Source organism: Cupressus sempervirens, chromosome 5, assembly GCF_028749045.1.
Source record: "Cupressus sempervirens isolate cs-2001-9-10 chromosome 5, ASM2874904v1, whole genome shotgun sequence".
Classification (NCBI taxonomy): domain Eukaryota; kingdom Viridiplantae; phylum Streptophyta; class Pinopsida; order Cupressales; family Cupressaceae; genus Cupressus; species Cupressus sempervirens.
The window spans coordinates 525,327,714-525,340,384 of NC_143122.1; positions in this window are offsets into that span (position 1 = coordinate 525,327,714).

Genomic DNA, 12,671 nt, shown 5'->3' on the forward strand with positions numbered 1-12,671 from the left:
GCATAGACTAACAATGTAGGCAATGTAAAAACTATAGTTCACGAATGATAAGATGGGTCCTCAGGCTAAGCTATCGAAGCTTGCCCTGATCTCCTCTCTTTTCATTAGGGAGAAGAAAACTATTGTTCAACCCCAACTGATTAAGGGTGCTCTAGTAGAGGGAAGGTTGGATTCTAGAGTTGAGGAAGGCAAGAAATCCCCACAACAGGCTGCTTAGGTGGCAGTGTTGTTAAGGTCTCCACTTTCTAAGGGTAGGCTGGCCTTAGCTCCCATAGAGGTGGAGAATGATAGAGTTAATAGGGATATTATCGTCTATCAAGACCTAGAGGAAAATCTTGTCTCCTCTTTAGCTGGAGGGACCAGCACAGGAAAGTTGGATGTTTTGGTTACGAAACTGGACCAGTGGGAGGTTCTTCCAACCAACCTTAAGACTGCCCTCAAGGCTTCCAGGTCATTGAATTTTGGCATGAAGGGAAAAGTTCTTCTTTCCCCAAAGCCTAGGAAGAAAAATGTTAGAGAACCTTCTCAGGCCTCTCTGGTGGAGACTAGAAGCAGCTGCAAACTGGATGTGGGCTCAGTGGCCAAAAGAGGCAAAAAATTTGAAAAGGAAGCCAGAGAGGAGGAGACCAGAAGAAGCTTGGCAAATGGATGCCAAAGAACTCTTCAGGAGTGTTCCAAGAATTAATCATGAAGATCATATCATGGAATATTAGGGGCCTTAATGGAGCCCATAAACAAGAAATTATCAGGAACCTGATCAGAGATGAAAGACCAGACATCTTGATGATCCAGGAAACTAAGATGAAAAATGATTTTTTGGAGAAGATTAAGTTTAGCAACTTGATGAGTGGGGAGGCTTCAGACTCTGATGGTGCCTTTGGGGGTTTTCTGACCCTTTTTAATACCAAAAAATTTAGAATGGAAGCAGTCTACAATGATGGTAATATTCTTTTGTGCAAAGTTTTTAATTTCCTTTCCAATGAATGTTGGTTCCTGATGAACTTATATGCTCCTAACAATAAGAGAGAAAGACAAAATTACTGAACTAGAGCTCAAAGTCTAGTGCATAGCAGCAATTTAAAGAAAGGAATTATTATGGGTGACTTTAACACTCCGATGTTGGATGAGGAGAAGAAGGGAAGTCTGCCTCCGGACTGGTAAAGCAAAACTGACCTTGCAAACTTCATTAATGGTATGGCTTTTTTGGATATGGACCTCATGGGAGGTGTCTTTACTTTGTCAAATAAATGCATTGGTCAGGACTATATTCAAGTCAGACTGGATAGAGCTCTTATTGATCTCGATTGGCTAAAGACCTCCTCTTGCAAATTAGTTATTTTGCCTAGAGTGGGTTTTGACCACTCCCCTATTTCCCTTTTGGTTGTTCCTATAGGTCCCAAAAGGCCTCCCCCTTTTCATTTTGAAAAAATGTGGACCTCCCACCCTAACCTTTTAGACAAGATTAAGCTCTGGTGGAGTATTGATGTGGAAGGCACAACTATGTATAGGGTAGCAAGAAAACTTAGCAATGTTAAAAGGATGGTTAAAGCTTGGAAAAAGTCTAATTTTGGCCATATATTCTTTGAGAAGGAAGTCCTAATAGAAAATCTTTCTACTATCCAAACCTCAATTCAGGAGGAAGGGTATGATGAGTTAAATAGGGAGGTTGAGTTGTCTATCCTATCAGATTTACACAATATTATCAGTAAAGAGGAGAAGTTCTAGAGACAAAGATCAAGGGTAAACTAGATCAAAGAGGGAGATCAGAATACAAATTTTTTTCATCTCACTACTCTAAAACATCATGCAAACAACAAAATCATAGGTTTAAAGAAAGGATAGGGATTTTTGACCAAGGATGAGGAAATATCAATTGAGGCTGTTTCTTTTTTCTCTTCCCTATTATCTTGGGATCCTTTGCTTTCCAAAGTGGATTAGGATGACATTGTCTCTTGTATCCCTAAGGTCATCATTCCTCACCATAATAAATTTCTTTGAGCCATTCCCTCTGAGTTAGAAGTTAAAGAAGCTCTCTTCTCTCTACCAACAGATAAATCCCTTGGTCCTGATGGCTTCTCGTCTTTCTTTTTCCAATTGTTTTGGCTTGTTTTGAGGAAGGATGTGGTTCAAGCTATTCAGGAGTTCTTTGGGGCTAGAAGCATTCTTAGGGAGATTAACTTAAATTTTTTAGTTCTCATTCCTAAAATTCTTGGAGCCAATTCCTTGGACAAGTTTAGACCAATTAGTCTTTGCAATTCTTTCTATAAGATTATTTCAAAGGTTCTTACTTCCAGGATGCTCAAACTCCTCCCTCTAATTATTTCTCATCAACAAATTGGTTTTATCCCAAGAAAACAAATTTTAGACTCCATAATGATGGTGCATGAAGTGATTCACTCTATGGAAGTTGGAAAAAGAGAAGGGATGTTACTTAAACTAGACCTTTCTAAAGCCTATGATAGGGTCAACTGGTCTTTCTTGGATAGAGTGCTTAAGGTTTTTGGGTTTGATGACAAAACTTGTAAGCTAATATCTTAGTTGGTGTCTACTTCATCTCTTGTAGTTTTAGTTAATGGATCCTGCTCTAATTTTTTCAAACCCTCTAGTGGCCTTCGTCAGGGGGATCCTCTTTTTCCTATTCTCTTCATTATCTTGGAAAAATGTTTACATAGACTTATTGAGAAGAATAAGAAGGAAGGGAGAATCAAATGTTTTAAACCTTCTTCTAAAAGTGCCCCTTTTTCACATCAACAATCTGTTGATGATACCATAATGGGAGGGTAGGCTTCTGTTAAGGAGGCTAATGCTATGAAGGACATCTTGGATATCTACTCTAGAGGATTGGGGTAGCTCATCAACTGGGATAAGAGCTATGTTTTCTTTATCAACACCCTTGAGGATAGACAGAAGAAAATCTCCAAAATTCTAGGATGTAGTGTGGGGAAGCTTTCCTCTACCTATCTTGGGCTTCCTTTGGGCATGAATCCTCCTAATTCTTTCTAGAATGGCATTATGGATAGATTTAGTAAGAAGCTGGTTGGTTGGAAAGGGGCCTCTCTTAGCCAAACTGGAAAATGCCAACTGGTTAAATCCACCCTTCAGAACTTGCTTGTCTATGCTTTGAGCATCTTTCTGATCCTTGTGAAATTTGCTGAGAGGATGGAAAAAATTTAGAGAGACTTCTTATGGATGGGGGCCAAAAAGAATAAAAGGTATCCTCTTGTTTCTTGGGAAAATTTTTTCCTCCCAAAGAAATATGGGGGTCTAGGCATCAAGACGCTAACTCACCTCAAAAAGGCTCTTTTGGCTAAGCAAATATGGTGTATCTTCAGCAACACTAGGGAATGGAGAGACATTATGGAAAACAAGTATATTAAGAGACCCTCTAAATAGTTTACCCTCTTTAGTGAAGATATCCCAAGAGGATGTGCTATTTGGAATGGTTTTGTAAAAGCTAGGGACCTGGCTAATTCTAGAGTATCTTGGAAACTAGGAAATGGGGAGGATATCCAGTTCTAGTCTGATAGCTGGCTCATTCAGGGGCCCCTTATGAACAACCCTAGCTATGAGGTCTGGATGAATGACTGCATCAACCATTTTGGGCAAAAAGTTAGTAACTATAGGAATGACCTGGGATGGATAGACCTTTCCATCATCTCTAAAGATCTTAATCCTATTATGATTATGCTTAACTCTATGGCCCTAAATAACAATAGGGATGCGTTTGTCTAGGGAGATAATGCCAATGGGAAATATACTATCACCTTTGGGTACTTGGCCCTTTGGAGATTAAAAGAGATTCCTCCTTGGTCGAGGGCTTGGATTCCTAGCCTCATTCCAAAAATTAATATGTTCTATTGGTTGGCTATATAGGAAAAAATCCTTACCCAGGATAACCTCATTAAAAGAGGTCATATTATGCCTGGCAGATGTGTGTTATGTAAAGATCAAATGGAGACTAGCAATTATTTGTTCATTCATTGCTCTTTCTCGAGGGAGGTTTGGGTTTTCCTCACCCAGGACTTGGGCTTCAGCTGGTGTGTGCCTTTTAACCTCTTGGATCTCTTTTGTCAATGGAAGTGTATGTTCAATAGGTCTCAACTTCAGGAATTAAGTTCTTGGATCCTACCTTATTTCTGTTGGAGCATCTAGAAGGAGAGAAATAATAGAATCTTTAGAGATAAAGAGAAGCTGGCTATAGTGATAGGAAAGAAAATATTTGCTAACATAAAGGAAAACTATTCTGTAAGGAAAGGAGGAGATATTGAATTAGGTGGTAGAAAAAAAGAGAAGGCAAAAAATAGAAAGATGAAAAGATAGGAAGCCAAATGGCTTCTCCCCTCAAAAGGTTGGCATAAAGCCAACTTTGACAGAGTGTCCAAGGGAAATCCTAGCTCCTTAGGAAGTGGAGGCATAATAAGGAATGAAAATGGAGATGGTATTGCGGCTTTTTCCCTCCCATTGGGTTATCAAACCAACCACTTTGTAGAAGCAAATGTTACATGTAATGTTGTCAAACTGGCTTTTGAAATTGGAGTTACTAGGCTTGAAGGGGATTCGAATAACATCCCAAAAATACTTTTCCAATAGATGTTAAAAGCATGATCAATCTAGACAAGATCCAAGGAAGTACGAACAAGATTAATTTGCAATTATGAGTATGAATTGATTAAGAGGAAAGGATACTTCCGAAAAAGTTAGCATGGGAAATTGTAATTGCTGTAGTTTATTATAGACTAGTCGACTCACTTTGTGGTTTGTTTATTACATTTACAATAGGAGCAACAAAAGGGTTAATTCTTTCTACATTCTTCTTATTCATAGAGGATCCAATTTGTTGTAGTGTGAGGTGCATATGAGAATTGAGGGTGCACCGAGTGCAGATATGGTTGGCAAAAGGTGTAGAAAGGAGCCAGTGGGAAAAATTGAGAAATGGAAGAGCAGGGATAAAGTTTGGGACTAGCTGAATCAGGGCAGGATTACCAGATTTATTATGAAATTGCATGGTTTTGATCAGGAGGTGACCAATAGTATGATTGGTTCATGGAAGGATGGCAGAGTGAAGGTGAATGGGGTTTCTTTCATGATCACTAAGGAGGTGATTTCAACCGTTACTAAAATCTTGATTGAGGGTTTTAAGTTTTTCAAGGACAAGAAGCTCTCGGCTAATGCTGTGCGAGATTTTGTTAAGGATGAGAAGGAACTGAAATCCCTAAAGAAGATTGACACATACTATGTTCCTAATACCATGAAGAAACTATGGAGGTATGTTCTAAGAGCTGTTATAGAGTATATTTCTTTGGACCCTAGGTTTGATAGGGCTCATACCCACCACTTTGTTTTTTTGAATCATTTTCAGCACAGCCATAAAATTTCTTTTCCTTTTTACTTGTTAACTTCTTTGAGCAAGGTAGTGGTTAGCTTTAAAAAGAAGCCTACTGATAACCCTGCATTGCATGAGGGGTTCCTGTTGCTTATTTATGAGCATTTTAAGGCTCAGACTATAAGCAAGGCTCCCCCTCAGATTGAGAATGTGACCTCTGGAAGCTCTAGCTACTCTTCAAACTTAGATGACATTCAGAGCTTTAGCTCTAAGAATGACATGATTTCATCCGCTAATAAAAAAGCCACCCATCAGGTCAAGAACTCACCTTCCTCCATCACCCCCAGCAGAAAAAGTCCTAGGGATCATGGGCAGAAGCATCTTGTGAAAGATGTGAAGGATGACAACGATGAGGAGGAGGATGTGGAGATAAAAGAGGAGGAAATGGAGATGCAGGAGGAAATTAAGGATGATTGAGGAGGGAAGAAATGCAAGAGGGAGGGTCTCAAGGATGAGATTATGTAGCAAGAATGGGACATGTCTTTGCTACCTCTTTCACCTATCCATATTCATGCACAACCTGAGGAACAAAATTTGGATTCTGAGACCGAGGGTGGGGAGGTGCAGGGAAATAATAGGAGGAATGCTTGGAAAAACTTTAAAGTTAAGACCTTAAAAATGGGCATTTTTAGAGAGGCCATGATCCCGCAGGTCCTTGTGGATAACCAAGAAGAGATGAGGCTTGAAGAACTCATTGACTCAATGATTGTGGCTATTTCGAACAAAGCTAGGGAAACTGGGCTAAATCTCTTGAACAATGTCTGCAATAGCATGATTGATAACTTCAGATCAATCAAGTGGCTTTTCCATGAGCTGGAGGAGGTCAAAGAGTAGGTGGGTCATATGAAGAATAATAGGAATGGAGTAGACTCTGATAAAAGAGATGACAATGGTGAGAGGCTTAGTTTGGTGGAGAGAAGGATTAACACCCTCGAAATCTACAATCATAATCTCTCGAATCAGATGATTTTTATGCTAAGCGCCATTAATAGAAACATCATATCTTTAATGGGCTAGATCAAAGATAGAGTTATGAAGGATGATGAGGATGGTAAAGATAGGGATGAAGCCAGAATGTGGGTCAACACCGCAAAGGACAACATTAACAATGGTCAGGACTAGGGGAATCAAAGGGCACACTAGCAAGAGGTTGAGGAGAACAAGATGGCCTATGAGGCAGCTCAGGTCATGCAAGACCTAGAGAGAAAGAATGAGGACTAATCCTTTACCTATTCTTTTGTTTCTTTTTGTGCCTTTTTTTGGCTTTTTGTAAGGGCTTTTGCCCTGGTCATTTCTTGTTGTTTCTGTTCCTAGCTTTTTCTTTGGTTTTTGTCTGTCAGCTAGGCCTTGTGCTTATTTTCAGCCTTTGAACTGGAACTTTTTTGGTTGGGCTTTTCACACTTATTACCAGCCTTGTTAATGTTTTAACTCTTGGGTTTTAGGGTCATTGTAAAACCTATTTATCTAATCAAAAATAATGTAGGAAACTTTAAAAATGATGAAGTAAAAAATATATTTGATTGTGCTAAATTGTTACCTTCAAGAAGCACCTCAGACACACACTGTCACCTCTTGGAAACCTTGAAATTTCTATAAATGTTGATAAAACTCGAAAAATGACCACTAAGAAGAACTGATTTAAATTATTGGTTCCATGCACATCGTTGTCTAGAATCTAACTGAAGCTACACAGTTTCTTTGTGCATTATTTTGGGCCTATTTCTTCTTAGGCTTTCCTTGATTAAGTATCCCCTTCTAACTTGAAAGACTACAAAATGATCTGGAACAATTTAGTAATACCAATGTGCTCCCATAAATGGTGCTTTAAGATAGAACACATACATCCCATAGCAGGTTATTGAGCACATTGTTGATGTTAACAATATTGATATCTTTGATAAATGTCCTAGCAAGAGATCATTAGAGAGTTGCTGATGGTTAATGATCACAAAAGAAACTTGGCATGCAATGGTTAGTGAAAAAAAAGGCTCAAATATAGACAAAGAGAGAAATTTTATGATTCCCAATCTAATCAATATACTAGAAATATACCTTTGGTAAAATGTAATTTGATATGTGGATAGTATTCCAGATAGCAAAATAGAGATATTTATTTATAATTTTTCTTTGGTCATCACATATGCAGAATCAAACTTGGGGATATAATCATGGTGGCATCCCATAGCAAAGTTCAACTAGCACATCCATAAGGTAAGCTCTCAATTATTTTGAAATTTGAAACTAATTTCCTTATTTTGTGACTAGAAATTGAGTATTCTATTTATTTTCTTTAATACTAGGGACTATGCATAAATTTAGGTAGCTCTTTACTCACAAGACATCCTACAATTTAGAACATGTTAAGCAAATTCAAAATTTCAAATATCCCTTAAACCCCCATGACATAGTATAATGATCTATAATTTGATGATTCCTCAATCTTCTAACTAAGCTATGCACTTTTTTTATATCTTAACTCTTAAAATAGAAGCTATTTATGCTGGTAATTTCTCAAAGTTACTACTGAGGACCCAAACCTTGAGATTTCTAGGCATTTTTGATGCTAGTTCCTTTGCATAATCTACTATAGCATGATGCAAGTATATTATTGTAGCATGCTACAATAGTTGAGTTTGATTCATAATGGCCTCAACAACATTTGGATGATAGTGTCCACAGAAAACTGTGATAATGCCCCCAAAAGCATCAAGATATCTACGCCTGTCCTCATTAAATAAGTATTGCATTTTACCCTAAAAAATGTTCAACTACAAAATGAAGTAAAAACAACATAAGAAAATTATTAGCATTCTTTTACAAAACAAACCCTTCCAAACCATTGCGATGAAACAAACTTCATTAAAATAAATGCCAAAGGAACAAGAATTCTAATTATGACCACATCCATGGACTATCAAGAAAATCATTTTTTTGTTTGTAGCTCACAAAGAAATTATCTAATCTTCAACTCCATATGTTCACCCAACATATTGTGTTGTCATGTTTTGAGAACAAAAATAATACACTAGTGATAGCCTAGAAGACAACTTTTTGCCTCTCCCTAAGCTATCTATCTATCTCTTGTTCAAATGGAAAGGCATCAAGAAAAGAATAGGGTTACAGGAGTTTGAAAGACTATAGTAACCTTAGAGAGGTTGTGATAGACTCACTAGTGATCCATGGAAACCTAGTAGATTTGACTAATAGATAGATGACAATGTCCATCATTAGTAAAAACTTAAAATAGTGGATGAACATGGTTAAGCTCTTTTCCATTCTAAATTTAAAAACAAATAATTCTTCATCTACTAATCTATCATTTCCTTAACTCATTGTAGTGATTATTTTGGATATACAAGTTAAAAAGCGAACCACACTATTTAACAGAAGATGGTGCAGTACCTACATAGGATGCAGTATGCACATCAAATTATTGGTAATATCACCTAAGTTATTAGTTTAGGTTTGGTTCCAAGTTTGAAGTTCAAGAACTAGTTTGCAAGTTTGTCAAAAAAATTGAAAGGGGTTTGGGTTCGTTAGTGCAAAGAAATGTAAAAATTAGAATGTAGCATAGTAGCATAAACAAATTTAAACAACAAAAACACCATAAACTTGTAATCATAGTGATCATACCATCATATAGTTTAACATTAAAAATAAACCATAGCATCAAGTTCAAGTATCATCATTTGATGTTCATTGTTCAACTAATGGAATCAAAATCTATTAATATTCTAAGCTCTTCAATCTTCATCTTCTTCTTCATATTCTTCTTCTTCTTTGTCTTCATCTCTAGCATTAGTTTTATTTGTTAAGCAAAATATATGAGCTTTTGACCACAACTTGCTATTAGGAGAAGTTAAAGGGAGTTGTGACCTTATTACTACCTATATTGCATCAGCTATACTCTATTAGGGCATGATATACTACTAAGCAACATGCTTTTTGATCAACAAATATCCAAAGTTAAAAAAAATGGCCATGCTTTTTGGTATGGTGTGATAACTTATGGATATACTATAGTCAAACAAGAAGAAACATTTTTCAGTCATGTTTATGAGCCTTATTTTGATTTTGGAGCTCTTGAAGAATCTATATCCATTTAAAACCAATGAAAACTGGATGATGTGAATATTAAAACTCTCATTTAGCAGAAGTAGCACTAATGAATCAGTTATCTTTTTGCTATTAAATGTGAATCTTAAAGACACATTATTTACTGTTTTCTTTTGACAAATTTCCTAATTGACTATTATTGATGATTTCATGGCATGTATCTATGAATGAATAATCCTATTTATAAAGGTTATTCTTATTTTTGTCAGCATCCTTAACATTGAATTTATTTATTGCATGTATTATGCAGATACACCTAGAGTCTGGTATGTATGGCAAGATTCATATGTTGATAAAATTAATAAAGATTATGGATGTTGGTGTAATGCATGTTTTATTTATTTTGTTCTTGAAATAAGATAGGATTTATGAGTGTTTATGATGGCTTGGTCTTAATTAACCATTTTGTTCTCATTTAGGGGAATGGTTTATTGATGGAAAAGTAGTTATGAGGCCTCCTGAGAGGGAGAAATTGATTAATGGTGATCTTGGCAAGACAATGGACTTTGGATGACACATTTCCATGAGTGCAACAATAAGGAAAGTCTCATCTCCAATCTTGTAGGGAAAAAAACATGTAATCAACATACTAGAAGTCTTAAAAGTCATACTGCAAGAAGCAATTATGGTGCAATGATCCCAATGAATTGAATTTAAAAGAAAAATGTTTGGAAATAGAATGCTACCTCACTAACAATGATCATAGAAAAACTTACAAAAAAATCATCAGGAATACCAATTCCAGGGGATTTGAAAGCACCGTTAATTATATGTAAAATTGCATTGCTACAATTCAATGCAAGTATAGCACTCTCTGCCTACATCAGCAAAAAGTATGATTTAATAGATTTAAATAATTTCTTCCCTGTAGATAATAAAAAAATTTAACTTGGTTTATGAAAAACATGCCAACTAACATGCAAGGCATTCTATAGGAAAACACAACATCCATGACTTAGGTAGCCAAAAGTTGAATCAAATCACACATTTAATATCTTCCTAAAGCAATATTTTGACACGTATTCAAGCTATTTGTTGGATATTAGAAACAACCTCCAATTTATTTCTTAACAACATCCCTGATTTTGAGCAAGGATGTGATAAACATCCTTCTAATGGATGTGCATGTTTCACAATAGAAAATTTACCTCAAATGACAAGCATGTCTCATTTAATCAGTAATAGCAACAAACTAAATGCTTTTCAAATTGGACTAAAATTTACCTCTAATGTTTCTTTTGAAATAATTATTTTTTCTTGATGATAGAAGTCTAATTTTGTTGAAAAGGCCATGGCATGGGAGTCATGTGGCTCCTCACTATAGCTAGTCCACTATCCACTAGTGAAAATACTTCATTCTAAGTATGAACATCTTGAAATCAAAGAGAAAAATTAGTAGAGATTGGCATTGACAAACATTGTCTTTTAATGAGGACAACTACATTAGAACTATAGTAATTAGACTCTCTCTAAGAAAACCATAATGAATAAGTGGAAAGTGAAACAAAATGACTTGGAATGGACTACCTCTCTAGGTTCTAATGGCATACCTCCAACTTTGGCTAAATTCTCCAACTTTGGGTAAACTTGAGCAAGGGAGTCAACCAAAAAATGGCTTGAATATGACTCTTTTTAAGAAGCTAAGTCTTTTCCCAATTTTGTCTTAGCCTTTTTTAACATGTTCAAATCTTCTTAGTAAATTAGTCCATCTCTAGCCCAAGTTCTATGTTAATTACTAGGATATATTACCACACAAATTAAAAAATCTACAGTTTAAAAGAATGTTAGGAAATCAAGAGATGAAGATATTCGCAGGCAATATGAGTCGTCATTTGTGAAAGGAACTAGGTTGCAGGAAAGGATGCAAAAATAGAGGTGCATGATTTTGTGAAAGAAAATTCATGGCCAACAACGACTGGCAATTTATTGAATAGCAAGATAGGTCAAGGCAATGATAGTTTTTGGAGTATTTGGACATGGTTAGTAGAATTCCTATGAAAAGAGGACATGGAGTCAGCATTTGGCGAGGTCTTTTGCATTGGGGATGATCTCTTGTTGATTAGGCTTATGAATCAAACTTGTCCTATGCTGGAACATTTATCTAAAGGAACCATTTTGGAAATGATGCAAGCTCTTAAACATTTCTTGTTAAAGCAGAAATTCTTGGTTCAATAATCCCCTAGATTCAATAGGTGATTTATCCAATGAACCTGTAATAATAGGATGTGTATTCTTTCATTTTGGTATAATGATAATTATAGTCTATTTCTTTAGCTAAAGGTTATGATTTTTTGTTAATTTTGAAGATTATATCAGTGTAGTCCCTTAAAATAATTATTATGAATGCATCATTTACATGTCATCCCCCATCTCTCTATTATCAAGAAATTGTAAAAGGTCTTTTTAAATATTATATCCCTCAACATTTGCATGATTGTCATAGAGACTAGTCCAAATCAATGGTGGGGTTCACTAATTTTTGTTTCGAATCTAGGATATCTTCTATGCCTAACATTTAATTTTCTTTTGTCTAAATTTCTGCACAAGTATCCAAACCAAAACACCATTTTGAAAGAAATAACCAATATAAGTTTCGTATATTATTTCATTTATATTACATTTTTTCTTGATGCTCAGGTTGTTTACTTGATCACAAGAAATGGCTTAGATTATCTAGGCCTCTCTCCTGATGTAAAGAAAGAACTGTTATCAGCCTTACAAGAGGCTTCATCAAAGCATTTTTCTAATTCTTCAAATAGAAACTTCATTACTCGGAGTGCATCCAAGTTGTCTATTCTTTGGATGGTGGACTCATTGAAAGGTAGGTAATCAAAGGAGCAAAAAATAATTATTTTTTCAGCACTCTCTTTCTTCTGATGGAGATTGACAAAAATGAGTCGAGAGCTTCTCTATGTTATCTTCTTTAGGCATTCAAATGTCCCAATTGAACACTCACTTCCACCAAAGAGTATGTTGTTCCTTTGTCATAGACACTAGTCCCATAGTCTTGTTAGACTATCAACATTGTATTCTATTGATAGAATTTGATATTTAAAACAAGTTATATTTCTTTCCAAACCCTATAATTTATCAGGAAGGTTACATTTATGAACAGTACATTTGCAAGAAAGAGTGTCAATATTGAACATAAGACCAACATCAAACAATGATC